Consider the following 24,756-nt stretch of genomic DNA (forward strand, 5'->3'; position numbering starts at 1 on the left):
GTAAAATGTTGTACTGCTGACTTGAATATTAGCTGTGGCTTTGGCACCTTCTTTTTCCCTGGACTGATTTCTGTCAGCATACATGGAGAGCCTTCTTTCAGAAAAGTAATTCAGAGAGGATGGCTTTTACTTTGTTAAATCTGAGTTTCAGATCTAATTTCTGCAATAGCTTTTTGAGAGAAAAAGAGGACATAACCTTATTTGATATTCAGAGGAATAAAAGCCTACCAGAATCTTACAATTGTGGAAAGAAATAGACAAGTGTTTGCCATAATTCCAGCTCCTTTCTTTGATCTTATTGAATAAAGTTCAAGAGTCATTTCTCACACAGCTAGTCTGTATATCAGTTCCAAGCATTGGCCAAAATGAAAATCACCAAATCAAGGTTTTTTTAATCTTCTGTGTTAACTAACAGATTGTCTTACAGACTAAGTTCCAAATGTGGATTTCATAGTCTTTCCACCAAAGAAAATTGTAATTAGCTTATTCATGATTTTATGCCAACCTGAAAGTGGTCTGACATCTCAAAATGCCAATAACATCTCATCATTTATTTCAAGAAAGCAGTCAGATGAAAAAAGTTGCTGGCTAGCATTTAACACTAGTATTTCAATACACAATGTGTCCAGTTTCTTCAGGTCATGTTTTGTACCATCTATCGTCCCAGGTCAAACATACTCTTCCGTTTAGGTCATTTGCATATAAAAGGTTTTTGAATTTTTTTTTATTCTCTCTTTTTACAAAACTAATGTTCCAGAAAGTGTCAAGTGAAATGATGCCAAATGTATCTTACCGTTTAAGCAACCCTGGACAGACATTCATGGATATGTTTCTTGGCACCTTCTCATCTCCTCCCAAAAACATTCCTGCTCCTATTGAGGCTCTTGGTGAAATGCCCCTAGAAAATAATGGGATCCAGTATAATACCTCAACCTTTGCCTAGAACTATCCAGTAGAAACATCATCATAAGAATCAAGAAACTTGGCTTCTCAAAGCTTAAACTCTGTTCACCCTTCTCTGTTCACCCTTGCTCTTATCAGCTAATTTAGGCAGAATGAAATTTCTGGAGACAAGAAGTTCTTAAATATTGCTTCTTTGTGCTCTCTCACACACAGTTTGCAAGAATTAGGGACTCAGGGGTTGGTTCAGGAGGACACATGGGTAGAAGCCACTGGGAGAAAAATCAGAGGAGGCAGAGCAGAACACTTGAACATAGAAACGATTCCAGAGACAGCAGTGTGAGAAATATTCACCAGAAAACACAAAAGTTAAGAGCCGAGAAAGCTTATTGTTCCTGGAGCCTTTTAAGACCTCAGTGCTTCAGGACTTGATCACAACATTATATCCAGCTCTGGAGTCCTCAGTACAGGAAAGACATGGACCTGTTGGAGCAAGTCCAGAGGAGGGCCACAAAGATGATCAGAGGGGTGGAGCACCTCTCCTATGAAAAAAGGCTGAGAGAGTTGGGATTGTTCAGCCTGCAGAAGAGAAGGCTCCAGGGAGACCTTCTTGCAGCCTTCCAGCACTTAAAGGGGGCCTATAAGAAGGACGATGACAGACATTTAGCAGGGCCTGTTGCAATAAGACAAGGGGTGATGGTTTTAATCTAAAAGAGGGCAGATTCAGACTAGAGAGAAGGAAGACATTTTTCACAATGAGGGTGGTAAAACACTGACACAGAGAGGTGGTAGATGCCCCATCCCTGGAAACGTTCCAGGTCAGGTTGGACGGGGCTCTGAGCAACCTGATCTAGCTGAAGATGTCCCTGCTCATTGCAGGGGGGTTGTACTAGATGACCTTTAAATGTCCCTTCCAACACAAACTATTCTATGATTTTATGATCTGAGCAGGATAGTCTTCTCATACCTATGAGCTCTTTATTTGCTCAACAGCTGGGGCCATCTAGCCACAACTTTCTGCTTTGTCTCTGACCTAGACACCTTTTTCCAGTTATAATCCTTCATTTCACTCCCAGGACCCCTGCAGCGATACTTCTTCCCCAGCTTCATATCTCACTCCTGTATTCCACAGAGGGAGAGGACTCCACCACAGACTTCCCCCTGTGTGAGAATGGTTACTGTCATGGGTTTCATTTCTTGACAAAAGCAAAGAATTAGAAAATTTCCTATTAGAAGTAAGAAAATGACCTTAGCACAATTACCAGCTTCTGCTTGGAAGAAAAGGAAAAAAAAAGGGCAAAATTCCTAGCTGCTCTAAGACAATATGGTCTGCCAACATTTCTACTTACTCAACTATATGTGCACCTGATTTTTATTCTTGGCAGGGTTAACTCTATATGATACCAGATGTGTATTAAGCTGTTTTGTTTTTTTGTTGTGGGGGTTTTTTTTTCTTTAATTAAGGAGCAGTCAGCACCCATAGGCACTTAGCTGGATGAGAATACCTCTTGAAAAGCTGATACCTTGGCATGCACAGGATCCAGATTCTGACATTGCATTTCTAGTGCACAGCCCAGGGAACCCAGATGGTTAGCTACAGACATAACTCCTTGTAGCCAGCAGATCCAGGTTATACTAAGTTCCTCACAATATCTGATCTAGGAAACACAGTGGAGTAGGTAGAAGCAGAGAAAGGAATTTGCAAATATGCATTGTGTGCATTTCCAGACTGGTGCCTGTTGCATGGGCCACGGTCTCATGTAAGGCTGAGCAGAGATTTTGGCAGCTGTAAAAGACTGTAGCTCTGATCTTTGTTGCAACAGTCTTCAGGAAGGCATTAGAGGCAAGAAAGAGCTCAGGCCATTGAGTCCTTAAATCAGTATCAGTGATAGTAGAAATCAAGAGTAACAGAAATATGCAAGGACAATACAAAAAATCTCCCAAGTTAAGACGTATTAAAAATTCCCCTCTGGTTATGACAGCAATGTTATTGTCAACTTTAGCCCAATGAAAATAAAACTTAATAAAGTTCAGAGCTTTCTGATTATTTTTTAAAATGTGCTGTTACTATATACAGTCAATCACTTCCAATGGATGAAGCTGCCAGGACAATTTGATGGTTTTTGAAGGACCCGTCACATTTCCTTGGGTTCTACCTTTGCAAATCACTAGCAGGGCAGCTAATGTGGATGACAACAGCCTGACCTACAATAGGCCTTCACAGAAAATAATCGGTGAAATGCATGCTTAATTATCTATATTTCTGCCCCGGAAGGAGTTTTTTTAGGTATACAAGTTCTCTAATGTGACTGATTCAAGCTGTAAACAATTCAGAACATATATTTCTATCTGCCAGATGTTTTACAGTAGCAAAATTACCAGCGATCAGTCTTCAAGTAATCTCCATCAACTGTTCTAAGGAAAAAAAATAAATCAGAATTATTAATCATAGCATAATATCATCTTGAAAAGAAAGGAAGTCCAAACTTAAGGTCTTAATAACTGTAAATGATATATATATTATCTGTAACATGGCAAGAAATTTGTGGCATTAAGTATTAGATGCAAGAATATTTTACAGCATTGTAAGTTGCATCGTATCTTACCTTGGTTATATGTCTGGGTTGCCTTTCTCCCTTTTTTTTTCTTTGCCCTTCCACTGAATTTACTATATTTAGTGTCATTTGTGATAGATTATTAGTAGAGACTAAATGTTAACAATTAGTAAACTTGCATCTATATGATACCTGTATTGCACACAATACAGGGTTGCTACTGGGAACACTTAGCATAACATAAAAGAACAAGAAAAGAGGAATGTACTCTATGATCTTCCTCCCAACATACCTCTGCTTTAAAAAGCAAAAAAACATTTACACAGGGATAATTTACACAGGGAGATTTTGTAAAAAATATGAATGACATCTTGTTTGATAAGACTGATGTTCTCAATAGTTAAAAGCATCTGAATACATATGACTGAGATATTTGAATCCTGGTGATGTTTACTGGACTGTGTTTTTCCTTTGCAAAGTCAGTATGGAATGCAATGAGGTAAAGCTTCATTTTGGGAAATGCAAAATTCATGAACATTGCCCCCACGGTTAGGTCCTAGGGCACAGAGGCCAGGAGATCAGCTTGGGACTGCTTCAGCTTAGGAGCAGGACCAAGCAAAGCCACCTTCCCTCCTCTTCCCCTAAGCCATATTTGAGGTCCTCCCCTTTTCTACGCAAGAAGGTCAGCAGGACTCCTCTGAGCAGCAGTAGCAGGAGGAACCAGGACATGCCACAGCATTACCTCATTGCTCTTTTTTTCCATCATGTTCAGACTAGAGTAAGGCAGAGCACAACGAGACCATGTCGTTGCCATCAATGTTTGTGATACCTGGGCTTCCTGGCCCCATTCAAGTGGTGCCTTGGTTGGGTCCTTTCATGTACCCTCACCACAGGGCTGAGTTAAACCTTGGGATTACTGAAATAAGTGGCAAAACCCAGCTACTTCAGCCCAGCTTCAGAGGTGTTCCAGTTTTGCTGTGAATGTGACACTGAGTACACCACAGATTAGCCACCTAAGTACCAGGTGTCTTCCACACTAGCTGTCAGTGTAGGAGACAGAGAGCACCAGAAGGTGATTCACTGTATGTGAAGAGCATATCTAAAATGAGTGGAATGAGTCACCCTCTGAAGATGCTCTTTTGCCTCTTTGTCTCCCTCCTTGGACTACAGAGAGAGCTTAGTCAATAGAGTAAGCACCTAACACATAGAGGGTCAATGACAGGTGCAATATAACCTACCTTAACTCTATATCCTTGCCTTCACCAGGATGATTGATGGAAATAAGCTTCATGAAATAGGGCCATGAATTTCAACAAGGCCAAATGCAAGGTCCCGCACATGGGTTGAGGCAATCCCAAGCACAAATACAGGCTCGGCAGAGAATGGATTGAGCGCAGCCCTGACGAGAAGGGTGTTGACTGATGAGAAATTTAACATGAGCTGGCAATGTGCACTTGCAACCCAAAAAGCCAACTGTATCCTGGGCTGCATCAAAAAAAGCGTGGCCAGCAGGTTGAGGGAGGTGATTCCGCCCCTCCACTCCACTCTGGTGACATCCCACCTGCAGTGCTGCATCTAGCTCTGGAGCCCTCAGCACAGGAAAGACATGGACCTGTTGGAGCAAGTCCAGAGGAGGGCCACAAAGATGATCAGAGGGCTGGAGCACCTCTCCTATGAAGACAGGCTGAGAGAGTTGGGGTTGTTCAGCCTGGAGAAGGGAAGGCTCTAGGGAGACATTATAGCAGCCTTACAGTACCTGAAGGGGGCCTAAAAGAAAGTTGGAGAGGGACTTTTCATAAGGGCATGTAGCGATAGGACAAGGAGTAATGGCTTTAAACGGAAAGATTTAGATTAGATATAAGGAAGAAATTCTTCACAATGAGGGCGGTGAGGAACTGGAACAGGTTGCCCAAAGAATTTGTGGATGCCCCATCCCTAGAATTGTGTTCAATGCCAAGCTAAATGGGACTTTGAGCCACCTGGTCCATTGGAAGGTGTCCCTGCCCATGGCAGGGGTGTTGGAACGAGCTGATCTTTAAGGTCCCTTCCAACCCAAACCATTCTATGACTATGATTCTATGACTCATTCATTAACCATTCATAACCCCTGAGTTTTCTATTGAGCTGCTCCTTTTGTGCTCCATTTTATTTTGTAGGAAGCAGCAGTTTAAGTGAATATCTTGTTGCATTATTTCTGCTCTTGTTCCCTATAGCAAAGGCATGTCTAAATTGTAAAGAATTGCATACACCATCAATTTATTCTAATTTCCTTTAAAATAAGAAATAAATTACTTTGACAGGAATTAAATATTATATATGCTTACATATTTTGGCCATTCATTTTGTGTGCATGTTGTTTTTTGCTGCCTCGTGACCTTTGTGACATCAAAAGATATTCTTTTGTTGTTCAGCCACATTAGCAATCCTGAACCTTATGTCTTGATCGCAGGTTCCTATTGTTTGTCAGGACTCTGTATTATACATTCCTCAGTAGAGAAAAACCCACAGTGAAATCTCTTGTGGGAACAAAATGTGTGTCTTAATTTCAACTGAGACAATGCATAGCCAACTGTTCTTTAAACTGTAATTATCAGGCCTGAACAAGCATCCATTGAAGATGTCTACATTGTTGGTACCCTGGTGAGATCACTTGGAAAGCAAATGGTTAGTGGTGTACAACAATATGTTAAAATGCCCAGAGGAATTAGGACGCTTCCTTAGTGTTGCCTGTAAGATTTTCTTATTGGCTTGCCTTTTCTTGTATATGCCACTCATAATTAACTACAGCAAAAGAGGTCCCAGCAAGGAAAAGCAATTTATCTGAAAGCCTCTATTCTTTTCTCAGAATGTATAAAGGCTTATTTTGTACTTCCAGTTGGCCAGCATTTCCTTTTTGTTTGCAGAATAATGATATGATTGTCTCAAATAATAGAAAAGCTTCTAGGGAAGCTCAAAGATGCTGTAAATTTACACTCATCTTTGCTGTAGCAGCTTCCAAACTGGTAAGGAGTCACTGCCCTTCCTGCCTAGAAGTGAGAAGCAAGTATGATCACAACATTAATTACTGGATATTTCAGCGGCTGTCTCCTGTGATGAAAAAATAAAACCAAAACCTTAATTAGGAGTTTTGGATCTTTTTGGCAACAAAATAGCCAGTAAGTGTTATTATCCATGTAATGCCATCTATGCTAGTATCCTGCATTCCTTTGTCTGTAGGAAAGTAATTTCTTCCTTTGTTTGTTGGAGACAACTTCTTGCTTCCAGTTTTCTTGAGGACAATTCTTAGTGTTGGGGAAGTTTCTGGATTTGTCCAGCTTCTGCACCAGGCATGGTGTTTGACGTGGTAGATATTGTCTAAAAGGATCATGTATGTAACAAGTAAAATACATTAAAAGAAGGAAAAGACTGTGTAAGTGACAAGAACACAGATCAAAAGCTCTTCCACAGAAATTATGAGCCCTGAGAGTAAGGTTAAGTAAAAGGCTGGCGCATGGCTGATTTTCCATGTGAGCCTTCAGAAACCGGCCAAACGCAGATGCCTTGCACTGGCCTGAGGAGGAATCCACTGTCTGTAAACAAATGTCACACTTATGACGGAGGCTTGGGCTTGCAGGAATCTGTATTTTCCCACTTATGTTTTACTTTTTAAATATTAACGTCAAGTTGCCTTTAAAAAAGGGACAAGCACTCCCATAGGCACAAACATAAAAAGACTACATTGCTTTCCTCTTAACCGCGCCTTCACTGGAGTGTCTAAATGTTTGGTCTGGACTGTTTCATCAGTGCCTTGTCCTCAGTGCTAAATGTCAAAGACACATCAAGGTTGGACAAAAGTCCGCTGAAGTCAGTAGAAATCCCTTCAGTAACTTTAGTGAGCATTGGATGCAGCTGTTAACTTACAAGTCATTGCCAAGATGAATTGAAGAGGCGGCTGTTGCCTTCCTAAAGGCTTGTATGTTTGTTATATTAAAAAAAAAAAAAAAAATCATTCTGTTTCCTAAGCGGTGCACAAAGAAATTAAGAGAATTTTTCAGACTGAAAGGAAAAACCCTGGAAAATAATAATTACTGCAAATGAGAATTTATTGTTTAAAACATAACCCTTCTGTGATTAGACTGATGCCTTGCCTTCCTCTCCTCCCAGAATGTATGTGATTGCCAACTGTGCAAAATGCATATTCAAAGCTATTTCACAGTTAAACAAACCAAAGGTGTTTGTAAATCTGCAATCTGCACCTCCTGTGCCCTAAAGTCAGCCTAACCAAGGTTATTTAAACTGAATTGCAAGTGACTGTTTCCAGTTTAGGACCTCCTGCTAATTTTTAGCAGTTCAGAGTAATTCTTTTGGCAGAAGTTATAAAAAAGTGGAAACAGACTTTTTGTAGTGGGAAGATGACAAACACTTCTGAACCCTCACAGGACTGATAGTGAGCACTGCTTAGATGCTGTCTATTCCAGAGATGAAAAAGCTTCTTCTGATCTTTGGGTTTACAAAATGACCTGCTTGATTTTCTCCTCAGTGACTCATTCGAGGGTTTTACAACAGGTCATTAAAGGTAAGGGGAAACTGACTACTGAATTGTTATCATGTACAAAATGTTTGTTTTCCTTAAATAACCTTCCCACATAAAGGATGTTTGGAGTCACTGTTTAGCAAAAGGAGAACAACACTGGATTTAAAATGCCAAGACCCACAGAACAGATAAGTGAAAACTGCAGTGATTAGCTGTATATTGAATGCAATGTCTATATTTGACAAAGATAGAGCTCCCAGCATCTAAATAATGTTCAAGAGCAAGAAAACTTTTTTTCCAAGTCAAATTTTTCCTCAGTAAGTTTGCAGACAACACCAAGCTGGGTGGGAGTGTTGATCTGCTGGAGGGTAGGAGGGCTCTGCAGAGGGATCTGGACAGGCTGGATCAATGGGCTGAGGTCAACTGTATGAAGTTTAATAAGGCCAAGTGCAGGGTCCTGCACGTGGGTCACAACAACCCCATGCAATGCTACAGGCTTGGGGAGGAGTGGCTGGAGAGCAGCCCGGCGGAAAGGGACCTGGGGGTGCTGGTTGACAGCCAGCTGAACATGAGCCGGCAGTGTGCCCAGGTGGCCAAGAAGGCCAACAGTGTCCTGGCCTGTATCAGAACTAGTGTGGCCAGCAGGAGTAGGGAAGTGATCGTGCCCCTGTACTCGGCACTGGTGAGGCCGCACCTCGAATCCTGTGTTCAGTTTTGGGCCCCTCACTATAAGAAGGATGCTGAGGTGCTGGAGCGTCTCCAGAGAAGGGCAACGAAGCTGGTGAGGGGTCTGGAGCACAAGTCTTATGAGGAGCGGCTGAGGGAACTGGGGTTGTTCAGTCTGGAGAAGAGGAGGCTGAGGGGAGACCTCATTGCTCTCTACAACTACCTGAAAGGTGGGTGTTGGTCTCTTCTCCCAAGTAACTAGCAATAGGACGAGAGGAAATGGCCTCAAGTTGCCCCAGGGGAGGTTTAGATTAGATATTAGGAAAAATTTATTTATGGAGAGAGTGGTCAAACATTGGACCAGGCTGCCCAGGGAGGTGGTGGAGTCACCATCACTGGAAGTGTTCAAAAAATGTGTGGATGTGGTGCTTCGGGACATGATTTAGTGGACATAGTGGTGTTGGATTGATGGTTGGACTTGATGATCTTAGTCTTTTCCAGCCTTAATTATTCTGTGTGATTCTGTGAAATGTTTAATAGATTTTCCCTTGCACAACTTAAACAGCACTTTTTAATTGTATTTGCCACCTATTTCTCATGGGCCACCAGCTATCATTTTGTCTTGGTTTATCTGCTGACACAGACTGCCAGGTAATAATTCATTTCTGTTAAACCTCTTGGAGAAATTAAAAGAACGGGTGAATTATTTTAAACAAGTTCCCAATCTACAGTTATCCAGCCTACGCCACAGTACCAGTCCTCATTATTTTTTCCACTTTAATCCCGAAGTGGATTAAAAATCCTATGTTGCCGTCTGATACCTTAAAGTGTTATTGCCTTCTGTTGAGAGAGCAATATAGTAGCTTAACATTAGCTTCAAGTAGAAATGTTTCTATTCTTTCTCTACTTAGGTCGAAGGTGGTGTCTTCCTTGCCTTCTCAAATAAATCATGTAAGGGGTGGTTATAAATCGGAATGCCGAATCTAAGGATGCAATGTTATGGACATCTACCTTCCACCCCTTTTCTCTGTGCTACTGACACTGTAGGAGAAAAGATACCGACAGAAGGAAGTTTCCCTCCTATCCATCACCGCAGGCTAATCTCATGCCTGCACATGCTACCTTAGCTGTCTGCTAGACTTTGCTGTTGCCCTGAATTACATTTAGTTCTTAAACTGCCAAACTTTCCTGTCTGCTTTATTTGCACATTTCCCCTCAAATCATTTTGTTAGATTTGTTGTCTGCTGTTTGAGATGTCAAAACTTTATTGACTAGTAGTTATTCAGCATTTGTCAGCCTTTCTCACCTTCCCAGACCCATGCTGGGGTCAGGACACTCCTTAGACATAATGCCTTCGCACCAGAATTGCATATTCATCACTCAAAGTAACACTACAAGGCAACATATCTAGAGGCACTCGAAAGGTGGCAAACGTTGCCTGGATAGCCAGTGAAAATAAGATAGTGAGAGCAGGTGAGACCCTACACATGTGCTCTGTATTTAAGATGAAGTTGCTTGTATTTGGCAGTGTTCCAGGCTGAGTACAGATGCTGGACAGGGCATAACTGGAGAAAATATCATCAGGGGCATCAGTGTAGCAGCTTCCATGAAATTAGGGAGGTGAATGGGTGGATAATGAGTTTCAGCTTCCCACTTAGCCTTGCAGACACCTGATCCATCAGCCATGACATTTAGTGGTGCAGCACCACGGTAAATGCAGCCATAAGTGTAGATACATGTGTCTCCATACCTCTGTGAATGGTGTACATATTCCTTCCTACCTTATCGTTAGTATTGCAGCTTAAAAACAGTGCAATACCCTGTTATGAAAGCCTTCAGCGTCTAACTCTTGAATCTGACATCATACAACCATTCCACAATGCAAAAAAGTTTTGTGCACATAGTTGTATTGCAGCCATTTTTGCAGAATTCACCATGCCTGGGCAAAGTTTTTTATAATTTCTTCTGCACTCAGTGGTGTTGTCAAGGGAAACCACCTCCTGTGCTGTGTCAATAACATTTGTGCCTACGGCAATGTTTGAAAGGTAGGTGGGATCTTCAGTCTGGGTATACAGGGAACTCATAACAGTTGTTTCATTCTTCATGATTAACTTCATGCTTTTTATCAATCTAACACCCAGATTGTGTTGGAATGAAGTCAGGACTGGCTTAAATAATGAAAACTACAGAAAAAGAGCACATAGTTTTGCACTTTAGAAAAGATATGAAAAGAGAGATTAGCTATACTAAAATTTTTGGTATTGTTCATAAATGTAGAATAATTTATTAATTGGATCTTAAATTTATTTAAGTGCATTATGAAGAAATATATAGGGATCAGTGAGCAGCGAGGCCACCATCACTGTTCATTCTTCTGCATTGCTTCACTCTTCAGCAAGGATGCTTGATCTGCACTTGCATGAGGCTTCTGGTTTATGTGCTCATCAGTACAAATGAAAGTCACAGAGTACCATGAGCACATCTTGCTGGTCTTAACACTGGAGAGATATTTTTTGGCATATTAGTTGCTGGTTGAGTTAAAATAAACTGAAACATACAAATCCTAAAAGCAAACAAAATACTTTGTTGTTCAAAGCTGGTATATCATCAGTGTCTTCTAAACACAGTCAAACCTGTGATCAGCTGCTGGTGCCTTCAGATGACCTCTTTTGCTCTGATCAGGACTATGGGGAGCATATAATGAAGGGTCACCACAGGAACCCTTTTTCTTCGCTTTGAACCTAACATCAGTATTCAGAAACGGAAATGCATTTTCATCCTCTCTCGTAGAGTCACGCCACCTCTCTTAGGCTTTATGGGAAGATGATAGTGTTCACAAAATGCCTGGACCCATTCCTCTTGCCTTTGTAGCTATGGACATCAATACTTCTAAAAAGCCGGGGAGGACCATATTTATGCTCTAGTCTGACCTCCTGCACGATACACATAGTAGAATAATTTACCTTGGTACTTTACATCAGATCCAGTACGCTGTGGCAATACTACCGCATATATTTTAAATGTCAAGAGGTTAAATGATTCACTCTGTCTTCAGGTAAGCGGTTCCAAAAGTTAATTTTATTCAAGTTTCAAAAACTGTGTCTTATTTCTAGCTTGAATTGCTTTATTAGCAGCTCCTAGACAGAAATCTTCCTACACTCTTATCTGATAAGGAGCCCTTTATTATCGTAGACGTGTTTCCCAGGTATTTTGAGATGTTACTCAGTTCAAGTCTCAACTTTCTATACTCTGGCCTTCAAGTATCAATTGCAATTATTTAAAACTAAACTCATTAAGTTATTTAGTGGGATATTCATACTTATAACTGATTAAGACACAAACAGTTAACAAATGTTTGTTAGCTAGCAGAACTCCCAAGTATACAGAGGAGAACGAAAGAGCTCCAGAACTATTTTAGAAATGTCCTTTCCTGATCCTGAAGTAGCACTGGACTTGTTCTGCTAATTTCTGCCTCTAAAGATTTTGGGTTACATCCCGTTCAAGATCCACAGCCCTGCACACCTTGGCTTTATATTTATTCATTGTCTTCTTAGAGATAATCCATTTTTAATCCATTGCATTTGTGTTGCTAGAATATTTGATTTATCTTTATGAAACTGAGAGGGTCAAAAGATGAACTTGGGTAAGAGAGCACAGCTCTACTAATACCAGCTTGATTGAACTAGCCATAAATCTGGACCAAACTGGCTCACAGCTTGACAACTGTTTAATACAGTTGATCCATGAAAGCACAGTCTTCCCAATTTTCAGCTATTTATCTGTGACAGGGAAAAGATAGCTGACAAGCTGAGCACGAGGGTGTTGGCTGCAGGATAAAAAAGCTGTATCTGTCTCTAAAGCTATAGATCTGTTTCTCATTGCAAACCATTTATCAACAAATTCCGTCACAAATAAGCACCAATTTTCAGCCAAAATCCATACCCACCTTACTATATCTTATCACTTATCCTGAGATAGAGCATACAGTGCTGATTAAATGTATCCATGCAGGAATACATTATTCTAACCCTGTCCTATTAAATGGATTTTCTTTTCTACATTAGCCATGGGTTTAGACACAACCATGAATTTCATAAATAAAGGTACATTTCCTGCACAGAAAGGCAGAATACTGTAGTTCTGTGTGTCTGGATCACATCTGCCTGCAAATAGGCACATCTTCATTATGTTGAAAAAAACTCCTAACTCTCTATATATCAGCTGTAGATAATGTTGTACTTTTATGGAAAAGATAATAAGGCATAAAACCTTCACTTCTTCTGGAAAACACTGCGCATTTTGAATATGGCTAGTCATGAACCAGCACAGAGAATTAATGTGTATTTCCTCTCTCTGAGTGCTTTGAGGCACTGCTTTGAAAAAAGGATGATAAACCAGAACTATGAAATCACATTGCCACTTTTATATGCTGTCATTGCTTTGGTCGATGAATAGCTACGAAGATAAATACAGCTATACCAGGTACCTCTGTTCCCTCCTCCACCCTACCTCCCACACTCAAGTTCTGATTAAAATGCAGCACGACTCCTCTGGGGCTGTCCAGGAAATTGCCACCCAGAGATTTCCGTAGTGTTCACAGTCAACACCACTGAAGGAAGAGATAAAGGTTTGTTTGGAGGGATTGCCTTGGCTGGTCTTTTTAGTCAGTTAGTAACGGGTGCCTTAAGCCTGCTCGTGATCTGTCATCTCATCGTTGTCAAAGTATTTTGACATTATACACATTCCTTCTTTGCTTATGTACCGTCAACATGTGTGTACATGCCATTTCTTCCAGTGGAAAAAAAAAACTGTAAAAGCGAAGGTTCATTTTAAGAGAAACTAGCAAAAGTAGAGCTAACACCCTCATTAGGATTGCTGCAGCTGCCTTCCAACATGTATATCACATGTTACAGGAACCCCTCCACACTGCCTGTTACTGTATGAGGCACTGAGGCCCTTCCTTGTAATTCACTTTTCAATATACAGAAAAAACTTGTTAGGAAATGGCTGTTTGAAAGGTAAGTGTTTTGCCTAGGACTAGGAGTGACCGTAGAACTTAGATCAGTAATTAGTTGTTATTCTTTCTATGATTACTGCAATGAAACCTATACAAGAAAAGCTTACTTTTCCAGAGACTGCACCACAATGTGTCCAAACATCATAAACACAGTACAGTCATAACCCTCTTAGATGATCTTCCTTTAGCAAGAGATAGTTATCAGGCCACTCAGTCGTCGGCTGTGTTGTGCACACAGCTAGAAAACTTGGCTAGAGACAGAAGTGATCATTTTCAAATGCAAAAAGAAAAAAGTAAACAGAAGAACAAACCTGTAAAAACTAAAAATGCCAGCCTGAGGAGAAAGGGAGGAATCAAGGGGGTTAAAATGAGGAGACCACGCAGGAGCCAAGGTGAATCGTACATGCTTTTGGGAGCTGATCTTAAGTTACCATAGTCCTTAGGTTGGCTCAAAGGTGAGTTTTTAGGTAGAAGAGTTTGGAAAGTTTCCATGGAGCACACAAGCTCAGTGCACCAGCTGTGGAGAAGACACCACCTGATAAGGGGGGAAAATGCCTCAGGGAACTATAGCAATGCCATAGTTGTGACCACTCTGCTGAACAGCTTCTGTGCAAGCAGATTTATGCTCCTGCTTCCACTGTTAAATGAGAAACTTGGTACCTCTTAAGGTCCTCAGAGAACCAGAAACCTGTTTACTTAGAAAGAGATTTTGCATCTTTTCATTCCAAAGGCAAACTAGTGCCCCAGTGCTCCCAGGGGAGCAAGAAGGGTAGCGAACAAGCGGTACCTTCCTCTCTCCCTGCCCTTGCAAGACAGAGGTGGAAGCAATAAGGGTGAAGAGTGGAATATGTCTCATAGAGCTAGCTAGTATTAAGCAGTTTATTTTGCTGCTCTGATGATGATTTCCTAGTTTGGATAAAACAAAGTGGGATTTCCCCTCATTTCACTCAAATTCATTGAAAAACACTCTTAGACAGCAGCTACGATTGGTTGTTTAGAGATGTATAAGTCACTCTTCTGGACTGCTGCTGAATATTACGGGTACCCTAATATTAAAAGTATCAGAAGGCACAAACAAGGGAACAAAAATAGTTCAAGTCCTTGACATTACTGAGAACTCGCGTGCTCCTTGCACAGGACTGTTAGGGGGCCAGGACAGGCTGCAGCAGAGGGATGAGCAGGAGCAACAACAGACAATGATGTTGACTTGTTCAAGAACTTACCATCTTGCCAGAAGGCTCTTTCAGGTCCCAGACACAGAGTGCTCCGTGCTTGCACAAGAGTCAATGTTTTTCCATCCTACATGAGGCAGCACTGAGGCAATAATCTGTCGAACATTTGCTACTGGAATTGTGCCCTCATGTTAGGAGGGATGACTGGTACAGATGCAATGGTGGTGGCTGGGGAGCACTGACAAAGCCAATGGCTCTTAAATTCCATCCCTAACATTCACCAAAAAACAGACTGTGGGCCTTCTGGTCCTCTGAAGTGCCAGAAGTGGGGAGGCAGGCATCCTCTGATAGCTCTTCCCTGAGGAAGCTGTAGGATGACCCTGAGGAGCTGTCACCCTGATCCAGAATGTAACAGCAATAATCATAAACTTAATTCCCTGTTCTCTAATATTAGCATTTATTCATCACAGACATGGCCCTACTTACTTATTAATTTGCTACATTATTAATTATTGCAAAATGCTTGTCATATGTGGTTTTATTTGCAATGTGGTGGGGGGTTAGGTTGGAGAGGTTGTGGCAATGAAAGCCTCTGGTGTTTATCTTTTATTCTAAGTTCAACTAGACTTTCTTTTCACCTATATGTCAATTAAAAAAAGGAAAACCGACAACAAAACATTTGGTTTCTGCTACTACTGGAGAAAGGGAGGTCATGCACTTCTGGTCTCCAACCCTGGAAAGGCCCGGGAAGAAGGTGGCTCTGGATTCTTATCACGACAATACTTAACAGTAAGTCTTTTGACTCCAGTCACAGTTAGAAAGAAGGAGGAAGGAAAATTACATTTGTAATCGCAAAAGCATCTTCAAATAAATTATTTGACAAATCTTGAGTATGAATAACTTGACCTCTCATGACTGTGAAATTACATAGTATAAGATAGACATTTCTTGCTAATCCAGTACTCCTTAATGCATACATTTTAATGTCTCTATTGCTTACAATTATCTATAAAAAACATCACTTTCCCTTCTTTGTGGTGTTCACATCACATATAAACTGTTCCAACTGTTCATGGTTTATAGTTTTAGTAAAAACCCCTAACAGAAGTTATGCAGAGATCCAATACAGCGGCAAATGTACTCTGTTCTTCATGCTTAAATATTTAAAAACCACAATTATGCTTTCTAAGTGCCTAAACGTTTTAATCCAGAATAGCTGTTTTTCTATATTACTTCATACCATTCTTGAGTGGCAGGAAAATCAAACAATCTGTGAATGTATCTGCCTAAAATAACCAAGAGATGGCAGCACTCCATTCAACCCAAATTTGACTTGTCATGTAATCTATATAACTACAGTACAGCCGGCAGTACAAGTAGGAAATGCAAGCGAAACAGAGCAGTCAGCTGTTTAGTAAGCCAAGACATGCATAATTTCATCAGTCGTTCTCCCTGTTTGCCATGGGGGGCTGACAAACACAGCAGTGATGGAAAGTTCTTGACAAAACGGGGAGAACGAGGAGGTTCGTGACAATTGCTTTTCTTCCTGGTCCATTGTCTATAAGTGGCAGCACCATTCGCTGAGGTCCTGACGCTGTTCCCTTGCCTTTGAAATCATTAGGAAAAATATTGTCACCATGAGGAAAGGTATTAAGATAAGACGCATAGTGAACACATTCCAAAATGGATTAATCATCATTTAAAAAAAAAAAAAATAACCACAGAAAGTTTCACATATGTTATAGTAGGTCAAATTGCATACAGTGTTCTTTCTTTCCTCTCTTAAATGCTGGAGTAGAAGTTAATGCTCCCTAATTCTCCTCAATCTTCATACACTACTCCCTGGCAGTGCAATCTATAAATTATTAGGTACTTTGTCTTGGTTTGCCAAGGTGCAAATGGCTATGCAGAGAGACCTTATTGGATGTCAGTTGCTTCGGGTTCTTTGGGAAGAGAGTTACTGTGTGGAGAACAGAGTGCTAATGCATTTGAAATCAATCTTGAAGAAGCTGCGACCTGACATAGTGGTACATTTTACATATTTTGTTCTCCAGAAATCTTTGGATGCTTTTTAAGCTTCTTGATAAATGTCCAGGAATTCTCTGATACTGATGATCACTGTTGGAGCTAGGCTCAAATATTTTTGCTTGCTTGACTAGCACAGGGGCATTCACAAAAGGTAAACTATTTTTGCATTTAAGTGGCTATGCTTATCTTGCATGTTCAGTGGGTTGTTTCCATTGTGGTTTTTGCAGTACCTGTTAGGGCAATTACTCTATTTAGCTTTATAATTTTTTCCATACGTTCTTGCACTGCTAAAAGGTGGGAGGTTATAAATTAGCATGCAATAAGTATCATGTTACAAAATCCTAGCAGAGATAAAGCACTTGTCATTTGTACCAAGTCAGCTCTGTAAAATCATTGCTATAGTCCCTGCTTATGTTTGAGTCAGTCAGTCTCAATGACGTCAGAATTAGAAAAGTGTATTTCCACTAGGATGTTAGAGCATGATGGGTTACTCTCCTATAACAAAAACTGCAGTGTGGTAATTAAATCTCAGCTTTTAAACACATGAAGGAACCCATAGATGAAGGTCCTCACCTGTCCTTTCCTCTCCCGCCTTTCTGAGCTGTCCTATCAGAAGAGCACTTCGCAGCTTTCTCTCTCCCAACCCACTCTTCCTGCATGGGGGAACTTCCCGTCATGCTTAGGAACAAGCACCAGTGGCTTTCGTTAACACTGGGGATGCTGAAGGAGACAGACAGCTGTTTCAGACAAGGCCAAGGTGCAACTTCTGGGATGTTGCAAAAAAGTCCCTCATTTACGTATTTTTAACATAGATGAAGTAGCTGATGGTCCTTTCCCATTACAGTAGGATCTGCATCTTTATAATCCATTAATTTTACCAGGAAATCATTCCTTTCACCCCACTTCTGAGCAAAGATTTCATATCAGAGACCACTTAAGATACCCGCCTTCCACTTCCAGAAGTCAGTGTTTAAATAAAGCAGAATACCACTAGCAACACGCTGTGAGGAACCACTTTGTGTGGCACTGGAAGGATCTTTGATTATTGGGGCTCTGCTTTTAGGTGTCTTCCGCAAGGCAGCCTCCAAGAAGCACTGTGTCCTTAACACCATGTCAGAGTACCAGAGACAAGGGCCTGCTGGACTTTCCTCAGACTTCACACATACATAGGCTCAGGGAATTCCAAGAAGACCTTCCAGCTTTACAACTTGGCACATGAGCCAAGGACAAGCAGAGTTTCTATAAGAAGGAAATGCAGCCCCTCACATGCCCAGGAAGAAAAAGGAAAAAAAAAAAAAAAAAAAAAAAGACATTTCAGACAGGGTGGAGGAGGAGACACCTTCAGAGGAACAAAGTTAAGCTTCAGAGTGTAGCTGCGTGGAGAGCACAAGTGGAGCCATGCCTTGGCAGGCTGCAGCACACGCTCCCCCGAGGCAGCAGTGGATGCCGGTAGAAGCTGCGCTCCCCCATGCACAGTCTCTCCTAATGCTACCACTGGATCTTTTAAGGGCTCCTCTGGAGTGATGGCTACCCCCACACATTCCTCCTCCCCAGCTTTCTCTGTAATCTCCACCCTCACCCTCTAGCCCTGCTGAGCTTAACTTGCACGTGACACTGTGACCTGAGGTGAAATGATATATTTGATGTGCATTATCTGGAGTCCTGATTTATTTACTTTGGAGTAGGTAGGGCAAGGAGAGGTATTTAAGGGAACTTAAATAGGAAAGTGCTGAAGGATAAATACACTGCTGGACAGGATAAAAGGAATTTTGCCAAAAAAAAACAAAAGAAAGGCCAAGTGCAAATGAATGCTGAGATTGGGCTGGGAGGGACTGTATGGGCAGAGAAAGGGTTTGGGGAGCTGGATTAGCTCAAGTGGTAAGGAAAAATATAGGGATGACTGGAAGCAGATTGACGGGAAAGAAGAAGTGTGTCAGCCCACGTGTCAATGAATCGGCTGTTGGCAGCACATAAATGTTAAGGAGCAGCTTGCAGTCTCTGACTATTTGTAGCCTGATTCCTAAACCAAAGAAAAAATCCAGAGCAGCACTGGATACTAGACTACACCTCTGAGCCATCAGAGCCTTTCACTTGCACTAAGGAAAATACATTATTGATGCTGGCAGGGACATATACTCTAAAAACAGACAAGGAGATTGCAGCCTAATCCAAATCCAAACAGAAGCAAGTTGTCTAAAGCCAAATTCCTTTTATAGTCCCTTAATTTCGCTACAAAATTGCTTTCCTTTAAGTTTTAAATTGTGTAGTATCCGAGCCAATCTAGCTAACCCCTTCTTACAAGAGCAGTCTGTCTGCGCAGGAGTGGACCCATTAAAAACTCAAAAGACTAATGGCTTGCAGGATTCGGGGTAAAACCTTGGCCCCACTCAAGGCAGTAGGAGGTTTGCCAAGGACTTCAGTGGGGCCAGGATTTTACCTCAGGTCTTTACGAGCAGCAGCGTTGCTCATTTAGAAGCACAAAAACACCACTGTGAATTTCCTGAGGTCCAATCACCGGCTCTTGCTGGTGCTTCCGACGTCAGATGGCTTCGCTTTGAAACCCAAAGGGAAGAGTCTGAGAAGTGAAGCCATATCCTCCCACTAAAAGCCAATTCCTTTTACGTGATCTGTGTGCGATGATTAATTCCAGCAAAAAGAAGAAAACCAAAACTTGGGTGTTTTTCTTTTCCCCTTCCTCTCACTCTCCCAAACCAACCTCCTTCCCCATGGGGATAGTATAAAGAGCTTTCGCTAGAAATGACACGGCAGAGGGCCGCCGGCCCAGCCCGACGTGATGCAGACGGAGGGCCGGCCGGGAAGCCCATCGACCTCGGGCTGCTCACGGGGCCCCACCCAGCCCATGACCAGCCGCTAACACGGCCCCGTCGGCCGGACACGCCGCCGGGACGGCACGGTAATTGAAAACAGCGGGCCGTCTGCCTGCGGCCTCCCAGCGTTAGTGCTCGGGAGTGTGTGATCATGATCAATAATGCTTCATGGGAATCTTTTAAAGTGCTCCCAGCCACATCACTCCAGTAAAGGATTTGTCAGCCTTTCCATAAACCCAAGATTTGAAGAGTTTATAGCTCAGCTTGTTTTCATTACCTTGAGGTGAAAGTTGCCATATAAAATTTCAGACCAGAAACACTTTTTTCCCTGGCTAATACAAAATACCATTTAAGACAAATTTTTGTCTCCAAATTTAGAGTCCTGGTAACAGCCGTGTTGTTCCCCGACTCTTTCAGGTGTGCTGATCAGAACTTCAGCGTGAAAATCTATTGAATTTAAGTATTAGCAAACAAATGGTGAGCTCTTCTGCTGAACTTTTAAACCACTGACTAATACGTCCAGAACTGCCGAGTTATTTTGCTCACTCCCAAGAAACGCCGTAAGTCTGCGTCAGGGACTTCTGTGGAAGAAGAACAGACGATGCTCCTCTGCCTCTTCCCTTTCCAGCAGCTGGGACTATGATTTCGCAGTGCTTTGTTGCTTGAAGGAGGAGGATTTAAGCTCGTATAAAGTCACTGTAGCTCCATTCACTACAAACTACTTTGTGTCTTTTCTCCCTTAAGCAGTTGCTGTGCTGCAACCCAGAATTAACTGAACTTCCAGTAACGGACATGACTTTTCCTGTTACTGCACGGGGCACATTCCGGCTACCTGTACTTACAGAGCACGGTGGGAGAAGAAAACTGGGTCTATCTTTCCAAACTCAGCTGGTGCCAGACGCCTGTGCCTCACACAGACAGGCAAAATGTTTCTCATCACCTGAACAGTAATATCTGACATTGCAGACATCTTCCTTCGCTGCTGAACTGGACCCTCGCCCCACGCAGCGCGGTGGGATCCCACCTCTGCTGTTTTCCAACCTTGCCAGCAGCCACAGGCCAAAGTCCCTGCCTCTCCTGTGGAGGAGAGAGCTGCGAGAACAGCAGTTCCCAAGCGTGCAAGCCTAATGCCACTGTTTCACAGCAACAGATGTTAACATCCAAAACAATAATTAAAGAAAAACACAATGGAATGATCACAGAATCACAGAATCACTAAGATCTCCAGCCTCTGAAAAGTCTGCCTGCTTTATCCAAATGTCATGTAATGACTCCTGGTGGAATTAATACATTCTGGTTGCTTTCTTGGTGAGAAGGTACATTTCACCTTTTTTTTGGCATGACCTATGCCTAGGATAATTTCTCCTTAAACAATGGATTTTTGCTGGTGTAAGAGAGTTTGGAAAAATCAAAGAGGGGAAAAAAACTATTTTTTTTTTTCCAAAGGAGTGCCAGATTGATAAGTGGATGGTGAACAGATTATTGTGGGGGGACTTTGGGGGTGAAAGGAAATTACAAGCAAGATTTGGGGAAGGGGAAGAGATGGAGGGAGTCTTCAGCAAAATGAATAAAAATAGTACTAATTTTGCCATTACTACAGGAAGCTGAAAGTGCATTGCCAGCTGTAGAATAATACCAAGTATAGATACAGTACTTTTCAGTCTTGCTTCTTAAGAAAATGAGGCTTATATGATTGTGTGATCGTGTATATATACACGTGTGATTGTGAGATCTGTGTACACCAAAGTGGTTTAGTCTGTCAGTTTTCCCTTCTCCTTCAATCTTTTTAATTTTCTAGGCTGCATCAGGAAAGAAATAGAGGTTTCAAAGTCAAAATATTTCTGTAAGGGTCCTGAAACCTTGAAGCCCTGCAGAAAAAACAAAACAAAACAAAAAACCTAAATCCTCAAAACTATTAGCAATTCCGCCGGGGCAAATGATGCTGTAAAAACTCCGCTGCTTTTGAACACCAGAAAATCCATAAAGGGTAATAGACAGTCAGAGCACTCCAACAACTGGAAAGGTTTTACTTGAAGCTGTTACCTTATTAGACAGCAGAAAACCTATTGCAAACAAAAATACATAGACTCTCAAACTACATTGACTACACTGCTCACAGAAGCACTCATTGACAGGCAAAGGTGATGTGCATATATCCTGACTCCAAAATTTCCTACAAGTTTTCAGTCTCATATATCTTGTAATCTTCCCAGGATGCTGGCAAATAGACAGCATTGACAGAAAGCTACGCCCAAGCTAACTGAAAGATATATAGGCCCTTACCGAAAGGATTTCCCTGGCATTAATTTCTTGCTGTAGCCAATAGACCATACTCCCTTTTCATTTCTTTTAAATTGGGGCCATTTGGAAAGCTATAAATTCTCCTTAGGAAGGAGATTTTCCTCGAGCATTGTCCTGTTCAGAGACTCTACTGCTTGGGGCTTTCCTCTAAGTAAATCTCATGGAAATTGAGTCACCTGTTAGAATGATGCAAGCCATTTGCAAACGCCTTCCCCAGCCCTAGAGACAACAGGTAGAATGAGAATATATCTTAAGCAACCACCCAAAGGAGGTAAGAAGGCAAGCTTCTGTTTGTTTCATACATTTCCAAGCTACCATAGGATCACACAAAAAAAGACAACAGCAAACAATTCCCAAATTTCTTCTTCATGGTAGAACAATATCCTGTTGTCCTAATTCCCTGTTACTAACTACCAACTTCATGTCTGTTGATGTGTTATTTATTGCCATCTCCTCCGTGGGACACACAGTGGGCAGGAGATTGAGTGTTCTTGTCTTTTTCTACTCTAATGGGAAAGCATGTGATGCTGTCGGGTTCCCAGCCTGCCTGCGGCAGGAAGAAGGGCACAGAGTCCACGCAGCCTCTCGCAGGGCCCGTGCCTTTGTACGTGGCTGTCTGAGGCGTATCAACCAACTTGACACTCTGCCAGTGAACAGAGAAGCAGCAAAAGAAAGCCAGCTTTGCTAAATGAAAGAGGGAAGCTCATGTCATCCAAATGAACAGCAATTTAGACTTTTTATGTATGTAACCTCTGCCGCCTTTGTGTTGTCAAGAATAGCAATCAAAGTGCTAATGATAATGAGCAAATCCATCTTATGTCAGTTCCAGCCCCCTCAAATGCAGATCCTCGGATTAATTTAGCCCCCCACCAAGTGCTTTGACTGGCATGGATATTAGAATTTATTTTCTCTCTTGATAAATAGCCAAAGTAGTGTTCCTGTCCTTGTGTAGCTGATGGAAATCCCTCTGTAAGCACTTGTCTCTCAGTATTTCCACTGAAAATACCACAGGATTCCTGTCCAGCCTGAAAAATAGAAGGCTAGGAGGAAGCAAAATTGTGTCTTAGGTTTATCTCCTTGCAGTTATTTCAAAGACTTTATGGGTACTAATAGCAGGCATGCTGAGAACAAGGAAACCACTCACTTTGCAGAATTCCTTCTGCTCATGAAACTAAGAAGAAACCTTCATGGTGCTCATGACCTCACACCAAATCCCAAGTGTTAAATTACTGAATGTTATTAGGCTTCCACTCATGAAAACTTTAAAAAAAGTTAAAAAAAATAAAGGCTTTACAGTTTTTTCTGCATGGCAGCAAGCCTAGACATTTTTGTTTCAGATCCACCATAAATATTTGACTCTCAAGTCACCCACATTCATGATTCATTTTGTTAGCAGGCTAGTAGGCACACTCTGGCAGAGGACTTGCCATGTGCCAGTTATGTGGAAATATGGACACATTGGGAACTTCCTTTTTTTCACCATCTACTATTCTATCTTATCAAATTGTAAACATAGGAGATGACTTGTGGACAGATTGTTCACATGCTGTAGTAAGAGCATGGAGTTTTCTGGCTGATCTGTAACTACAGTCCTTGCAAAAGCTCTTGGGACACCTGACACTTTGCAATGTGTATTTGGAGCTGACACTAGGACCATTGAATTAGGAGGAGATGGCCTGCTCAGTTTAAGAGGAATTTCATTACTCCCCATGCAGGAAAAAGTATAGAAGGAGAGGGGCAAAGCCAGTGACAGTGTTTGTCTTTTGTCAGCACTGGAGCAGCACCAGCACTGAGGAAAAGGAGCAGCTGGAGGACTTCATTTCTCTTGACTACACTTGGTTTTGTACTTCAGCATGCCTTAGTGTGATCTGAGCCCTTTCCTGGAGCAGAGAGAGGAGGAGTGGAAGAGAGAGATGGTGAAAAATTAGAGTTGTGTATTGTGCGAAGAAGTCAAGCATTAAAAAAGACAGTGGATGAAGGGGGAGAAAAATTACAAGTTACCTTGCCCAAGTGCATGGGAGTATCTTCCTGACCAAAAAGAAGCAGCTGAGTTCAGAATAAACAGGAGTTTTTCGCTCCACAGAGAGCTGCTAACAAGCTTTAAGCCTGGTGATTCCACAAGGTATTTTATATGCCAGCTGTGAAATATCACAAAGACTTGTCAAATGTTTAACAATCCAGCCCTGCTATGTTTATCCCTTTCAAACAATACCTTGTTGGTGGCCTGGTTCCGAGAAACAATTGTGCAGAGAATGTGGATGGGAGGAAAAGCAGGTTGTCAGAAAAGAGAGAAATGGCTTTTATGGAAGCTCCAGAATTTCTGTGGACTCTATTCTTCCCCCAATACACAGACGTCACTCCCTGGCAGGTGGAATCAGCAGCGGAGAGTGCTCTCTAACCATCACTTAAACAAGGAAATGCTTCATTTTCCAAGCTCAGTTGTGGCAGAACACTGCTGGGGAAGTTAGTTGCTGAGTCTGGATACATCTGAGGCCTGAACCTGCAATCACCTCCCAGCATTCAGTTCTTAGTAAATGGCCTTGTTGAGCAGAAAAAGGAAAGGCAACCTACCACAGCTCCATGTCACAACCAGTATCTTTGCAAAGAAATACTTTGATGCTTGTTTTTGCTGAGTGGCCAGTTGTACCATATATGGCAAATGTACAAATTTATTTGCTCTTGGTTGTGCAATGAAAAAGGCATCAGAATTACTTTCACCAGGCAATGAACCTCTGGAGAGTCCCTCATTACCTTTAACTCTGAAATTGTCATTCAG

Source organism: Phaethon aethereus (assembly GCF_964289735.1).
Source record: "Phaethon aethereus genome assembly, chromosome: 3".
Lineage (NCBI taxonomy): Eukaryota > Metazoa > Chordata > Aves > Phaethontiformes > Phaethontidae > Phaethon > Phaethon aethereus.